This window comes from Callorhinus ursinus, unplaced genomic scaffold, assembly GCF_003265705.2.
Source record: "Callorhinus ursinus isolate GAN/ISIS: 27379988/994484 unplaced genomic scaffold, GSC_fseal_2.0 scaffold82, whole genome shotgun sequence".
NCBI lineage: Eukaryota > Metazoa > Chordata > Mammalia > Carnivora > Otariidae > Callorhinus > Callorhinus ursinus.
Genome location: NW_027397144.1, coordinates 2,866,529 through 2,878,559, shown reverse-complemented (window position 1 = coordinate 2,878,559; position 12,031 = coordinate 2,866,529). Strand labels below are relative to the sequence as shown.

Here is a 12,031-nt window from a genome sequence, read left to right as displayed (position 1 = left end):
AGACCGGGCCTGGGCACGAAGGTTCCCTCGGTTTCTGGTGGCCCGAAGGCCCCCTCCCGCAGCCCAGGATCCGTGCCACCCCCCCCCCCCGCCTTGCGCCCCTCCTCCCAGGACACCGAGGCAGTGGGAGGGACGGGAGGCGGCCTCAGGGGGGCTCCTCTCCCCCGCTGCGGCTCGGCCTCGCCCTCCTCCAGGCCGGGAGGAGCCGCCGTCTGCGCCCGCCGGCAGGGGGAGGGGGAGGGTTATTTTTACCTCCCTCCAGGCAGCCGGGGCGACAGGAAGTGAGCGCGCGGCCCGCCAGATGTGGGGAGCCAGGCAGCTGGGAGCAGCCACAGCTGGACTGGCGGCCGGCCGGGTCGGGGCGGGGGGCGTGGGGAGGCGGGGTGTGCGGAAGGCGGATCCCAGCCTCGGGTCCCCCCTTTGTTCCCCGCCGCCCTAGCCTCGCGTCCGAGGTCCCCCCTCCCCCCCCTCCCCCCGCTCCCCCCGGTGGTGGCTTCGCTGTCCCCCATCTGTGCGCCGGTGCCCTCGCTGCTCACGGACTCTCGGGTCCCGGGCGGGAGGGGGCGGGGATCCTGCTCCCCGCCGTGGGGACCCCCCGGGTCCCAGCGGAGTGAGGGGTGGGAGGGGGAGACGGCCCCTCGTCGGCCCCGCCTGCCACCGCCATTGTTTACCCGTCGGCTGCCTCCTAGGAAACTTAACCCGCCCGCGGTAATTTTATTTGGGAACTTCAGCCAGTTGCCATAGCAACCCCCAGTGACGTCAGAGGGGCTGGGGCCCGAAATCCCCGGGAAAGGGGGGGGATGGGATTACGGGGGAGACCCCCAGGAGGGCCCCTCCTTAACCCTGCGCCTGCCAGGCCCCAGGCAGAGGGGAGAAGGCAGCCAGATGTGACACCTCTTGGGCGCCCCCATTCTGGCGCGGTGCCAAGTGAGGGTGGCAGGCCAGGCCCTGATGTCATCCGGTGCTGGGTGGGTGGTGAGTCAGTCCTCGGATGGGGGCTGGGCCGGGCCTGGGGGCTATTCCTGTCTGACTCACCCCTCCAGTGCCCCGGAGCAACACCCAGACCCTGCCCTAGGGATTTCAGGCGCCAGGCTGGGGGGTCCCCACAGGTCCCTGGGGCCTCTCCTACTCTGAACTCTAGGTGGGTAGGCAAGGGCTTTCCAGGTGCTCCCCCACGGGTCTAGGGTGGGCTGAATGGAGGGGTTAGCGGCAGTGAATTGGGGCCGCCTCATAATGTCTTTTTCCGGATGTGGGGAATCGCGGGAGCCCCAGTGAGGGGGCAGGTGGTGGGATCCCTGCTCACTCCGTAACACCGCCTGTCACCAGGGCGATGGGAGGCCGGGGCCCAGACTGGCAAGGAGGAGTGCGAGCGCCAGGGGGGCTGGGCTGGGAGGAGCCACCCTAACCACAGTGACGTGGGACTTCCTCGGCAGGGCCTGTTTGATGTCTCTGTGTGCAGCGTTGCCATGGGCCCCGGCAGGCAGCCCTGCGTGTGAGCTGGGGTGACCTACCGGGCAGCTGGGTCTGTCAGGGTCCCTTGACCCAGCACCCCCATCCCAGGCCTACATGACTGCGTAGACCTGGTATACCTCTGTGCACATGCTTATCCAACTTTGACCCACCCCAGGCCCTGGGCCAGGACGTATATTCTCATCTCTCAGAGCCTTGTGACAACTGCAAACTGCACATTTTCAAGATAAAGAAACTGAGGTTCAGAGAAGTGTGATCACTTGGCCAAAGATAGTCAGCTAGAAAGTCGGGGAGCAAGCATTTGAAACTCAGATCTTCTTCCACTCTGCTCCCCTCCTCCCTCCATCACGCTGGTCTCCTCATTGTTTCTCAAATCCTCCAGGCATGTTCCTGCCTCGCACAGGCTGTTCCCTCCACCTTGGACTTTTCCTACAGATGTCTGCATGGCTCCTCCTTCACCTCCTACCAGTCTTTGTTCAAATGTCACCTCCTCCTCATTTTTTTTTTTTAGAGATTTTATTTATTTATTTGACAGACAGAGACGCAGCAAGAGCAGGAAGACAAGCAGGGGGAGTGGGAGAGGGAGAAGCAGGCCCCCCACCGAGCAGGGAGCCCGATGCGATGCGGGGCTCGACCCCAGGACCCCGGGATCATGACCTGAGCCGAAGGCAGACGCCTAATCGACTGAGCCACCCAGGCGCCCCTCACCTCCTCCTCATGCAGCCTTTCCTGACCTGGCCCCCACCGGCTCCATCATCATCTCCTTTGCCCCCTTCTGTTCTCCCTTAACACCTAGCACCCGACACACAGTATATCTTTATACCCATCTCTCTGTTTTTGTATGTGTTTATTTCCCCTACAGATGTCAGCCCCATGAGGGCAAAGATTTTTTTCTGGCTTGTTCTCTGCTGTGTCCCCAGTGCCCAGAACAGTGCCTGGCACACAGCAGGCACTCAATGAATGTTTGAAGAATAAACAAATGGGGGTGTGTGATCCCTGTGCCACTTGACCACTTAACCTGGCCTCACCCTGGCCCTGTACCCCTACCCCTCCCTGTCATGACAAAGGATCGGCTGGCCAGTTTGGAGAGCTCCTATCCTTGTTGGCTGCTGTCCCTGGGTAAATTGGTCAGCCCAGGACCAGGGCATGTGGGGCAAACGTCGGGGGATCCAGAGGGAGGGTTGGTGGCACTGGGAGCTCCCTCCAAGCTTGTGCGATGCTTAGTGAGCTGGGGTGGTTTGAGCCACGTGCAGGTAATGGCGTATACAAGGTCGTGGCACAGGTATCACTGGAGGACAGCGTGGAGGAGGCATTTCTCCTAAATATGTGCCCAACCGGATTACTGACAGGAGAGGGATGGTTCTGGATGGGAGGCCTTGTTCTGGGGTCTGAAGGAGGCATTCTGGAGGGGCAACGTGGAGGGGGTGCCCTGTAGTAATTTTGGTCGCTTTCTATTTCTGCAACGACAAGCCTGTGTGTGTGTGAGACCCTGGACCCTGAGAACTCCATTCCCCTGTTTGTAGCTGCTCAGGAGGCCATGTGGCAAGTGCCCCACCCTTCTCTGGGCCCCGCCTTGAGTTGGGGAATTCTGTGCCACCCCAAATCTTCCCCCAGGGCCCCACAGGCTGCTCTGCCCCCTCCTGCCCCAACCTGCCAGATCCTGCTGCTTGGGCCAGCCTGCCCCTTGGGCCCCACAGAGAAGAAAGACCCAGGAACCCCCCAGGCTGGGTCCCATGGGATGGTAGCTAGGTGTGGCTTTCACCCGCCTCTCCCCATCCCACTAAGATCCAAGGTGGGAGCCTGCTGAGCTGAACCAAGGAAATGAAGGACTCTGGAGGAATTCTGGGGTGCGAGGTAACCCAGAGGCATCCAACCAGTCCTCTGGTCCCCTGCCTGGGCCTGCTGCTGGGTTCCCCACTCCCCAGCATTACTCTTATTGCCCAGGAGGAGGGTGGTGAAGAATCTGACCCCCAGCCCCAATTATATGACTTCAGAAATGTCGGGAGTGGGTGGAGAGAAACAGTCCCCCAAAGCAATGCCCACACAGGTCTGAGAAGGGCCCTTTGGCTCCAGAACCCCACCCGCTGTGGTGGTGGTGGTGGTGGTGGTGGTCTGTCGGCCAGCAGCTCCTGTCCCATCTTGTAGAGGGCAAAGTGGCAGTCAGGCATGCCCGAGGAGGCTGTCTTGGCGGCAGAGGGCACCCCGCCCCTCCTTTGCTTAGTTTTGTTCCTGGCCCCCCACCTGGGCACAAGGCCAGGCCCCAAGGCAGGGCCCCGTCCTGGGGAACAATGCAGCCGTGTTTCTCTGGGTGGAGGGGAGGTCGGTGGAGGATGTGGTGGGACAGACGCAGGCAGGGAGGGAGGGAGGGATCCAGGGACGGACTCTATCCCAGGGATACTCCAGGAGCTGGGGAGTTTCCCAGAGCCCCTGGGTAGATGGGGGGGGGGGCGGGCACAGCGATGCTGGGAAGCCAAAGCGGGGAGGGAACCTTGCTCCAGGACTGGGAGCAGAGTCTTCAATGGCCGCAGGAGACGGTTGGGTGGGATAAAAGGAGGGACTTCCTGGGGTTGAAGAAGACGCTGTGGAAGAACTGGAGGAAGTGGGTATTGGTGTTTGGCAGGAACCCAGAATACCCAGGCCCATTGGCAGGAACCCAGGATACCCAGGCCCATGCCCTCCCAGGGAAGGTACACCGTAGCGGTGTGTCCTCGGTCTGGGGCCGCGCCTCCCACCCCACATCTCCCTTGCCCCTGCCCACGGCCTCCTGTGTTTCTCCTCCTGCGCAGGGGCAGGACTTTGCCAAGAGGGGTTTGGGGGTGCAAGGGGGATTAGGACCCCTGCTTCTGTCCTCCCTCCCCGCGGGGAGAGCCTTCGCTTAAAATCTGGGGCTGCTTCCAGAGTCCAGGGCCGGGAGGGGGAAGCTGGGCTGGGTTTGGGGCCCCAGGTAGAGTCGGGACAAGGAGGGAGAAAGTTGGGGCTGAGTTGGGGGACCGGAGAGAGAAAGTGGGGGCGGACCGGCTCCGGGGGCACATGACGGCGGCGCCCGCCCCGCCCCGCGCCCGCCCCCTGTCCGGCCGGGGGGAGGAGACGGGAAGGTTTTAAAAGCGATTCGGCCCCGCGGCGGGCCGGCCAGTGAGTGGGATGGAGCGCGGCCGGCGACCGACCCCGGCCCGTCTCGGGCCCGCCGCCCGCCCACGACTCTGCCGCCGGGCCCCGGGCGGCGGCCGGAGCCCCGAGTGCCGGCTCCCCTCCCCCGCGGGTGAGTCGGGGAGGGAACCGGGAGGGAGGCGGCGGCGCCGCGGCGGCGGCGGCAACTTTTCCGCGCCGGACTCGTGGGCGGAGTGGGGGGGGTGCGCCCGGCGGGTCCCCAGCCCTTCGCGAGGGGGAGAGCGCCGCCCCGCCGCCGGTGGCTGGTGGGGGGGGCAGCGGGGATCGTGCATCTGGCGGCGGCGGCGGCGGCAGAGTCCCGGGGCGCCCCCTACGGAGCGGGGGAAGGGCGGCCCAACCTTTACCCGCTCCCCGGGAGCCCACTGGGGACCCCTAGCCACTCCCCCCCCACAGGAGACCCATGAGACCCATCAGAGCGTGGTGGGGAGGGCGGGTTCCACAGAGACTGGGGCAGGTCAAGGTGGGCACGGAGTCCGCGGCAGGGTGGGAAAGGGGAGGGCATATGTCCGGCTTGGGGTTAGGAGGGATGGATATACTGTGCCTGGACTCCTGGGGTACCTATCTGGCCTTTGGTGGGGATGGGGTGGAGAAGTGGATGGGGGTCTCCCAGAGTTCCATGGATGGTGGGTGACAGTGGTTCAAGTTCTCGCCATATCAGCCAATGAGTGGAGGGGAGGCCTGCCATTGAGGAGATGGGGTGGGGGCCCAGCATTGTAGCCCCAGCTTCGTGGAGACTGGGGGACCCCTCTCCTCCCTCCTGGCCCCTCCTGGCCCAGGAGAGAAGAGCTCATTCAGGGTCCCTTCGGAAGGGGGCCCGGGGTTTGGAAGACTCCTGGAGGGCTGACTCCCAGCCTTGTGTCACCGCAGTCCTCATGCCCTTGGGCTGTGGGAGGGTGGAAGGGCCCAGACTAAAACCTGAACCTTGCATTCTAGCCCCACACTGACCTCTGACCCCAGCACTGGACTTGACTGCCACCAAAGCCCCCAGCCCTACACTGACTTGCCTACCCAGCCCAGCCAGGCCCAGCCAGACCCCGTGGCCTCCTGAATGCCTTGAAGGTGCAGTTGGCTCTGTCACCTGTCCCCTCCCTGCCTCGGCCCTAACCAGCTGCCCGCTTATGATGACGGGTGGTGGATGAGGGTAAGGCTGGGGGTGTGTGTGTGTGTGTGTGTGTGGGACCCCTGGCATGAAGAGTGTCCTCTGGCAGCCCTGCCCATGCCAGCCGGAGCTGGAGGGCAGTACCCAACAGGTGCCCCGGCTCAGAGGCGAGGTGATGTGGGACACACCCTGTCCGCTCGCCCACGCACCCTGCCCGGGCCAGCCCGTGCGCATGTGTTCACACGCCGCCGTCCTGGGAAGGCACGGGCCCTGGGGCCGGGTGCCAGCTCTGTCCCAGCTCCCAGAAGGGCGCCCATTGGCCTCTGCCCTTGCAGGATGTCCTCTGGGAGCTCCTTCAAGACCCCAACTGGCAGGCCTCGTCTGTGGGCCTAAGAGGGGGCCCGAAAATAGCTGCGGGCCTGGCCCAGGGCTGGCACGCGGAGCACATGCGTGACAGGGCGTGTCCAGGGGGGTCGGGCCTGTCTGTGCTGGCCCAGCCTCCAAGTCTCCGCAGACCCTTGCTCACTGGAGAGCCACAGCGGAAGCGGATGCTCCAGGGTCCTCCCGGGGACCCCCGTACCCACCCCTGCCTGTTGTAAGTGGAGGCCAGATGTTCCGTGGAAGCTGCAGCTGCTGGGCAGATCCCTGTCTCATCTGCAGTCCCAGGGTGACTGGCCCTATGCTCAGGGTGGGGAGAGTGGGGTGACCGGATTGCTGTGGACTCAGGTGGCGCTTTGATATACCTTAAGGCATTTTTCAGAGTGTGCCCTTCGCCTTGGGAAGCTGAGTAGAGGGGGTTCTGTTTGCGGTGAAAGAAACCGCCGGGAACCCTGGGGTGGGGGTTCTTAAGAAAACACCTTTCTTTCCCGCCCCTCACTGGGCTGGCTGGCCAGCCCCTTCCCATTTGGATACACTTTCTGCCAGGAGCAGTCCTGGCTTTACCTTAGATTTACTGCCTGACCTTGGGCCTGGCTCTGAATTCCTGCGGGCCTCAGTTTCTCCATCTGTAAATGGGGAGCGTCGGAAAGCAAGCGGAGAGAAGCGCACTTCCCCTTCCTGTGGCAGATCCCTTGTGGGACGCTCTGGCCACCTTTCCTCCTGCCTTCGGGTGTCCTGGGTGGACAAGGAGGTGTGTCTGGAGAAGGCTGGTCACCTGGGAAGGACGTACACGGAGGGCAGTGGGCGTGGGCGTGTGGGAATCCTTGGGCAGAGAAGGACGCCGCCATGCTGGGCACGGCTGAGTCATGCTCCAGCGGCGCCTTGCCCCAGGGTGCTGGAGCTGGCGCCACCCTGGGTGTGGTCACTGAGCTGTGGCCCTGGGCAGAGCAGGCCTGGGTGGTCTGGGATGGGGGGCCTGGGTGGTGAGCCGCCAGGAAGCTGACTTCTGAGCCTCTAAGACCCTTGGCCTTCCCCTGGCCTGGGTCTGGCATCACCATCCAGGACTGTGGTCACCCACACCCTTAGAATGCTTTGGGGATCCTGGGGGCCCTAAGCCTTGGGCCTGGGAATTTTGGGGGTGTTGAGGAAGGAGGACATGATCCAGAAGACAGTGATTTGCCTTGAGGCCAGGGGCCCCCCAAAACACAGGCCAGGACCGGGACGTGGACCCATGAGGACACGGCAAGGGATGAACATGGCAGAAGGGTGTGCCCCTCAGTTAAGGGCTCTCAGTGTGGACGTTAAGGGGACCCCGGGAATTCTGTGACTGACTCTAGGGGGATTAAAGTTTAGGGCAGGGGTTGGAGTTTGGTGTGGCGTGGCTGGGCGCAATGGGGGCTGGGATATGACTTGCATGGTTCCCCTATTTATAACAAGTGATTCAGTCCTCACTTACTCACCCCTTCCTGGGCCTGCCCCCTCCCCCCAGCCCCGGGTGGGCAGCGGGGGCCCACCCACTTGCCACTGTCCTGCCCTCTTCCACCCAGGTGCCAGCCTCTGAGGGCTTCCCATCGGGCCCGTTGTTATGGTCGCTTTGCTGGGACTGGGGTAATGGATGGGGGGCTGGTGGTCAGGCGGCACTTGGCTGGGCAGCCCAGGTTGGCGGCTGGCTCTGGGCCCGGCCCAGGGAGCCTCTGCGGAGAGTCTAGGCCCATTAGGCAAAGCGTTAGTGACAGGCTGGGAGGGCGGGCGGTGGCGGGCAGGGCGGGGCCTGTAGCCCTTGGTATTTTCCGATCCCAGCTGCTCCGAGAGGGTGGAAAGTATTTGGGGACCAGGCTTGGGGGCGGTGGTGGTGGTGGCGCCCCCGGCGGAAGCTGCCCCTGATTCATTCTTGGAGCATGGGGTTGGGGGGTAGCAGTACGCCTGCCTGCTTCTGTCTCATGCCTCCACGCCCTGTCTGCAGAGCATACTCCAGCATACATACATACATACATACATACATACATACATACATACATCGGTGTGGCTCGGGGCCTGCTTTGCTCCCTCGGCCCAGGGGCCCATCTTCTCCCCAGGCTTCCAGCTGCCAAGAACTTGGCCTTCCCTGGACACCACCTCTTGTGAGCCCGAGAGGCACACCATTGGTAACGGGGGTCCTGGCTCGTGGGCACCTGCGTGGCAGTGCCCCATCCATGAGAGACCCAGGCCTTTTGTGCCTTTAGGGATGGGGAGTGGCCTTGGCCCCGGCCCGGGGCTCTGTGCAGGGGAAACCCCACAGGAAACGGGCCTGGCCAAATGGCCGCCCTTCCCGTTCTCGTCCCTGGGACACGAATGTGCTGTCTCACTTCCGGAGGCGGCCCAGGGAGGCCGGCCGCCCTGCAGGGCCTTGTCTGCTCCCGGTTGGTGCCCCCAGACCCTGAGGGGACAGGGTTGGGCTGGGGCCTGCTGGGAAAGCGGGTGGCCAGTGTCTGTGTGTGCGTGTATAGGACGGGTTGGGGAAGAGAGCAGGACATCGCTCTCCACCTGTCTCCCAGTGGTGGATGCCACCAGCTCTGAGCACTGGGGTTCCACCAGCGTTCAGAGTCCTCATTTCTACCGTCTTTTCTGTTTCTGCCTGATGATAACAGCCCAGCCCCATCTTAATTACACGTATCACTTCTGAGATCCTTACCACGACATCCCTGCTTTGCGCATGGGGAAAGGGAGGCCCAGAGAGGTTGAGTGACTTTCTAGGAGTCACCCAGCTAGGAAGCTACAGAGTCAGGGTTCAGATCTGCCCAAACTGGCTCCAGAGTTGGGGTGTCCTAGCCACAGGGCTCTTGACATTAAGGAGATCTCCATTTACTGAACATAGGGCGGCTTCATGGGCTTGTGACCATGCAGCTCACAGAGTCTCCCTTGCTTAGAACGACCTGAAGCCTGGATTAATGTTCTGCTGTCAGCATCTTGACATTCTTAACTTGTGAAGAATGGGTCCCCCAATTTCATTTTGCACTGATTCCTGAAAGTTCTGGAAGGCAGTCCTGGTGCTGGGCACTTGCTGAAATGACATATGCACTCTCGGTGAAATCTCCCTGTGCTATGCAGTTGAGGCCCTTGGCTCTGATTTACAGATGGGGAAACTGAGGCTTGGAGGGCATTTGGGAAATTGCTGAGTGGGGATTTGCACCTTGAGCCTGGGTGTGGTGCTCTTGGGGATGTGTGTGCCCAAGGGGAGAGCTGGACACCCACTGCAGGCATCTGCTCTGCTGGGGTGCAGGCTGAGGCCTGGCCACTGAGGAGACGGGGCCACGGGGGGAGGCCCTGGTGGTTTCCTCCTGCCCTTCAGGCTTCTAGGAAGTGGCGCCAGCTGGGGTGAGATCACTTCCTCACCCGCCTGCCCGCCACCCCCTCGACTTCCTCTCCTCATGGCCCCATTTAGCCCGCCCAGGGCTCGCTGGTGGGGGGGGGGCGGGAAAAGCAGGGGGACCTGGCTCTGGGAGTCTCTGCAGCCTCCTTGGCCCAAAGGGATTTGGGCATCTCTGCCTCTGGGACTGAGGGCAGGGCTGCGGTGTGGGCGTGCATCCTGATGGTACAGCATTCTCTTCCGTGGCTGCTGCGTGCGGGGAGGAGGGCTTCCCACCGTGGGCAGCAGCAGGCAGGGGGCACCTGCAGGACAGACGTCTTCAAATCTCATTACCTCCTTTGCTCTCTCTCCCCCCTCAGGTGCCAGCCGCTGGCCCCACCCGGTGCCCCCCCACCCCTGTGCCATGGCCGGCTGGGGTTCCTGGGGATGGGATTTGCTGCCTGTCACAAATCACATTGCCAGGGATTTCCAACCGACCCTGAGCCCTGCCTCTGGGGCTTCCACCACCGCCACCACCGCTGAGGACACTGCCCGGGGATGGGGGTGGGGGTGGGTGGCACAAGAGGCCCCAGCTGTCTGCGTCCGGCCTGGGGAGCAGGGCTTAGCTGCTTGTGAGCAGAGTCCACACCAAGTCGTGTTCACAGTGGCTAAGTTCCGCCCCCCGGGACCCCGCCTCCTCCGGCTCTGCGGCTGTGCCTGCCTGTCCCACTGTGGGGGCCTCCCTGGGCTCTGCCTCCCGTGCCTACTGAGCTGAAACACAGTTGATTTGTGCAGACTGGCTCAGTTCAGCAGGAACAGGAGTCGAGCCCCCTCGGAGCCTGTGGCACCTGCCTTCCTTGGGTGGGCTGATGCCTGGGGGGTGGGGGTGGGGGGAAGACCCAGACCTGTGTCTGGAGGAGGGACTTGGGGAGGGATGTAGCCTGGAATGGGGTAGGTGGACCCAGCTGTCTGCTGCAGGCCCCCTCCCCCAACAACGTACTTGGGGAGGGCCTCCCCCTGCACAGTCCTACCTGGAGCTGGGCTGTACTCCTGGGGAGAACGGGCAGGTGGGTGGTTGCCCCTCCATGAAAAAGGGCAAAGCTGTGTCTGCAGCCCCCACAACCCCCCACAACCCTCCCAGCCTGGAGCCTTTCTCTCCTAAGCCTGGTGGGGCATGGGCCAGGCCTGTGCCTTCCCAGCAGCCAGTTACTCAAGAGGAAGCTGCCTTGGGTCCCCAGACCGTTAAATGCCAACTCCAGCTTCCGGAACCAGGCTGGCCTGACCTGAGTGGGCCTGGCCCCTTCTCCCTGAGCCCTGCAGCTTCCTAACTTGGGGGGAGGAGCCCTGACACCCTCCTGGCACATGGGGCAGGGAGCAAGGTCCCTGTGAGTCCAGAAAGGACACAAACGGGCCTTTTCAGTCCTCAGGTGGTGCCAGGCTGTCCAAAAGTTGAGACTGTCCAGTATCAGATGGGATGGGGCTCTTTTTGGAGTGAGACTGGGGAAACAGAGAGCAGCCCCCTAGGGCGTCAGAGCTGGCCCAGCATTCCTGTCCCACCTGGGGTAGGGGCGGACATAAGCTTGGGGCAGGGGTCTGTGTTGTGTGTGGCTCCTGTTGTCCAATTAAAATAAAAGCTGCCCCCTGCCTCATTCCTGAAGGTCTGATAGTTTGTGAGTTTGTGGTTTACTCCTTCCTCCCATCCCTGCAGTTTTGGCCTTTTGGGTGGGGAGGGTTGATGGCCCTGAATTTACTGTTCCTGCACCCTGAGCTCCTGACCTCACAGGATCTTCATCTCTGTCCCACCTGTTCTGAGGAAGGCCACAATTTAGTCACACAGGCAGAGAAGGCTGGGTGACCTTGAGGGGTGTCCTGGGATTAGGGGGTGACCCTGAGGGAAACCCTGACTTTCAGGGCTAATGCAATGACAGAGAGCACTGTTCTGGGAAGGACCTAGATGGGGGTCATCATGAGGAATGACCCAAGCCCAGGACATTGACCCGAGTGTGCCTGGCCCCAATGGAGGGGGGCGTCGAACCCAACCTCTGGTGGCAGCCAGTGGTGACCCTGAGGGAAACACTGGGCATTCAGAGAGAACTGGGACCTGAGGGTCCTGAGCTAGTGATATTTGGGGGTGGCTGAGACATAAGGGAGAGCTCTGGCCTCAGGGAAGACTTGGGGTGCTGGTATCTGAGAATGCCGGCAGGGAACTTGGGCTTGAAGTGTGCATGTGTCACGAAGGAATCCCCGGGCCCAAGGGGGACATTTTTCGATGACTTTGAGAACTGAGGGGCACAGTAAAGGGGAGAGGCCCAAGCCCGAGGACGGCGTCTGCAGGCAGCTGAGACTACAGGGTGAAGGAAAACGCCAAGCACGCCGGGACTGCCACCTCTACCCGAGCAGGCCTCCAGGCGGCGCAAAGGAGCAGGCCGGCCAGCTGGAGTCCGCCGGCACATACCTGCGGGAAGGGGCGAGGCGGGGCGGGAGATGGGTCCATGTCCAATTGGCCCTCTTTGGCGGAGGGCGTCGCCACGAGCCAATCGCTGTGCCCAGCGCAGCCGATACTCCGCCCACGACTGCGCGCGCCACCTTGG

The 12,031-nt window shown here is 62.9% G+C and overlaps 2 long non-coding RNA genes across 2 annotated transcripts; both read left to right on the top strand.

Moving 5' to 3' along the window:
• The first annotated feature begins 318 nt into the window (after positions 1 to 318).
• Positions 319 to 2,464, top strand: LOC141371635 (uncharacterized). The gene is made up of 2 exons (XR_012376728.1): positions 319 to 1,141; positions 1,434 to 2,464. It is a non-coding gene; the product is annotated as an uncharacterized lncRNA (long non-coding RNA).
• Positions 2,465 to 4,588: 2,124 nt separating this feature from the next.
• On the top strand, positions 4,589 to 11,089 carry LOC112816476 (uncharacterized). Its single transcript, XR_003206181.2, has 3 exons — positions 4,589 to 4,729; positions 5,572 to 5,779; positions 9,821 to 11,089. It is a non-coding gene; the product is annotated as an uncharacterized lncRNA (long non-coding RNA).
• The last annotated feature ends 942 nt before the right edge of the window (positions 11,090 to 12,031 follow it).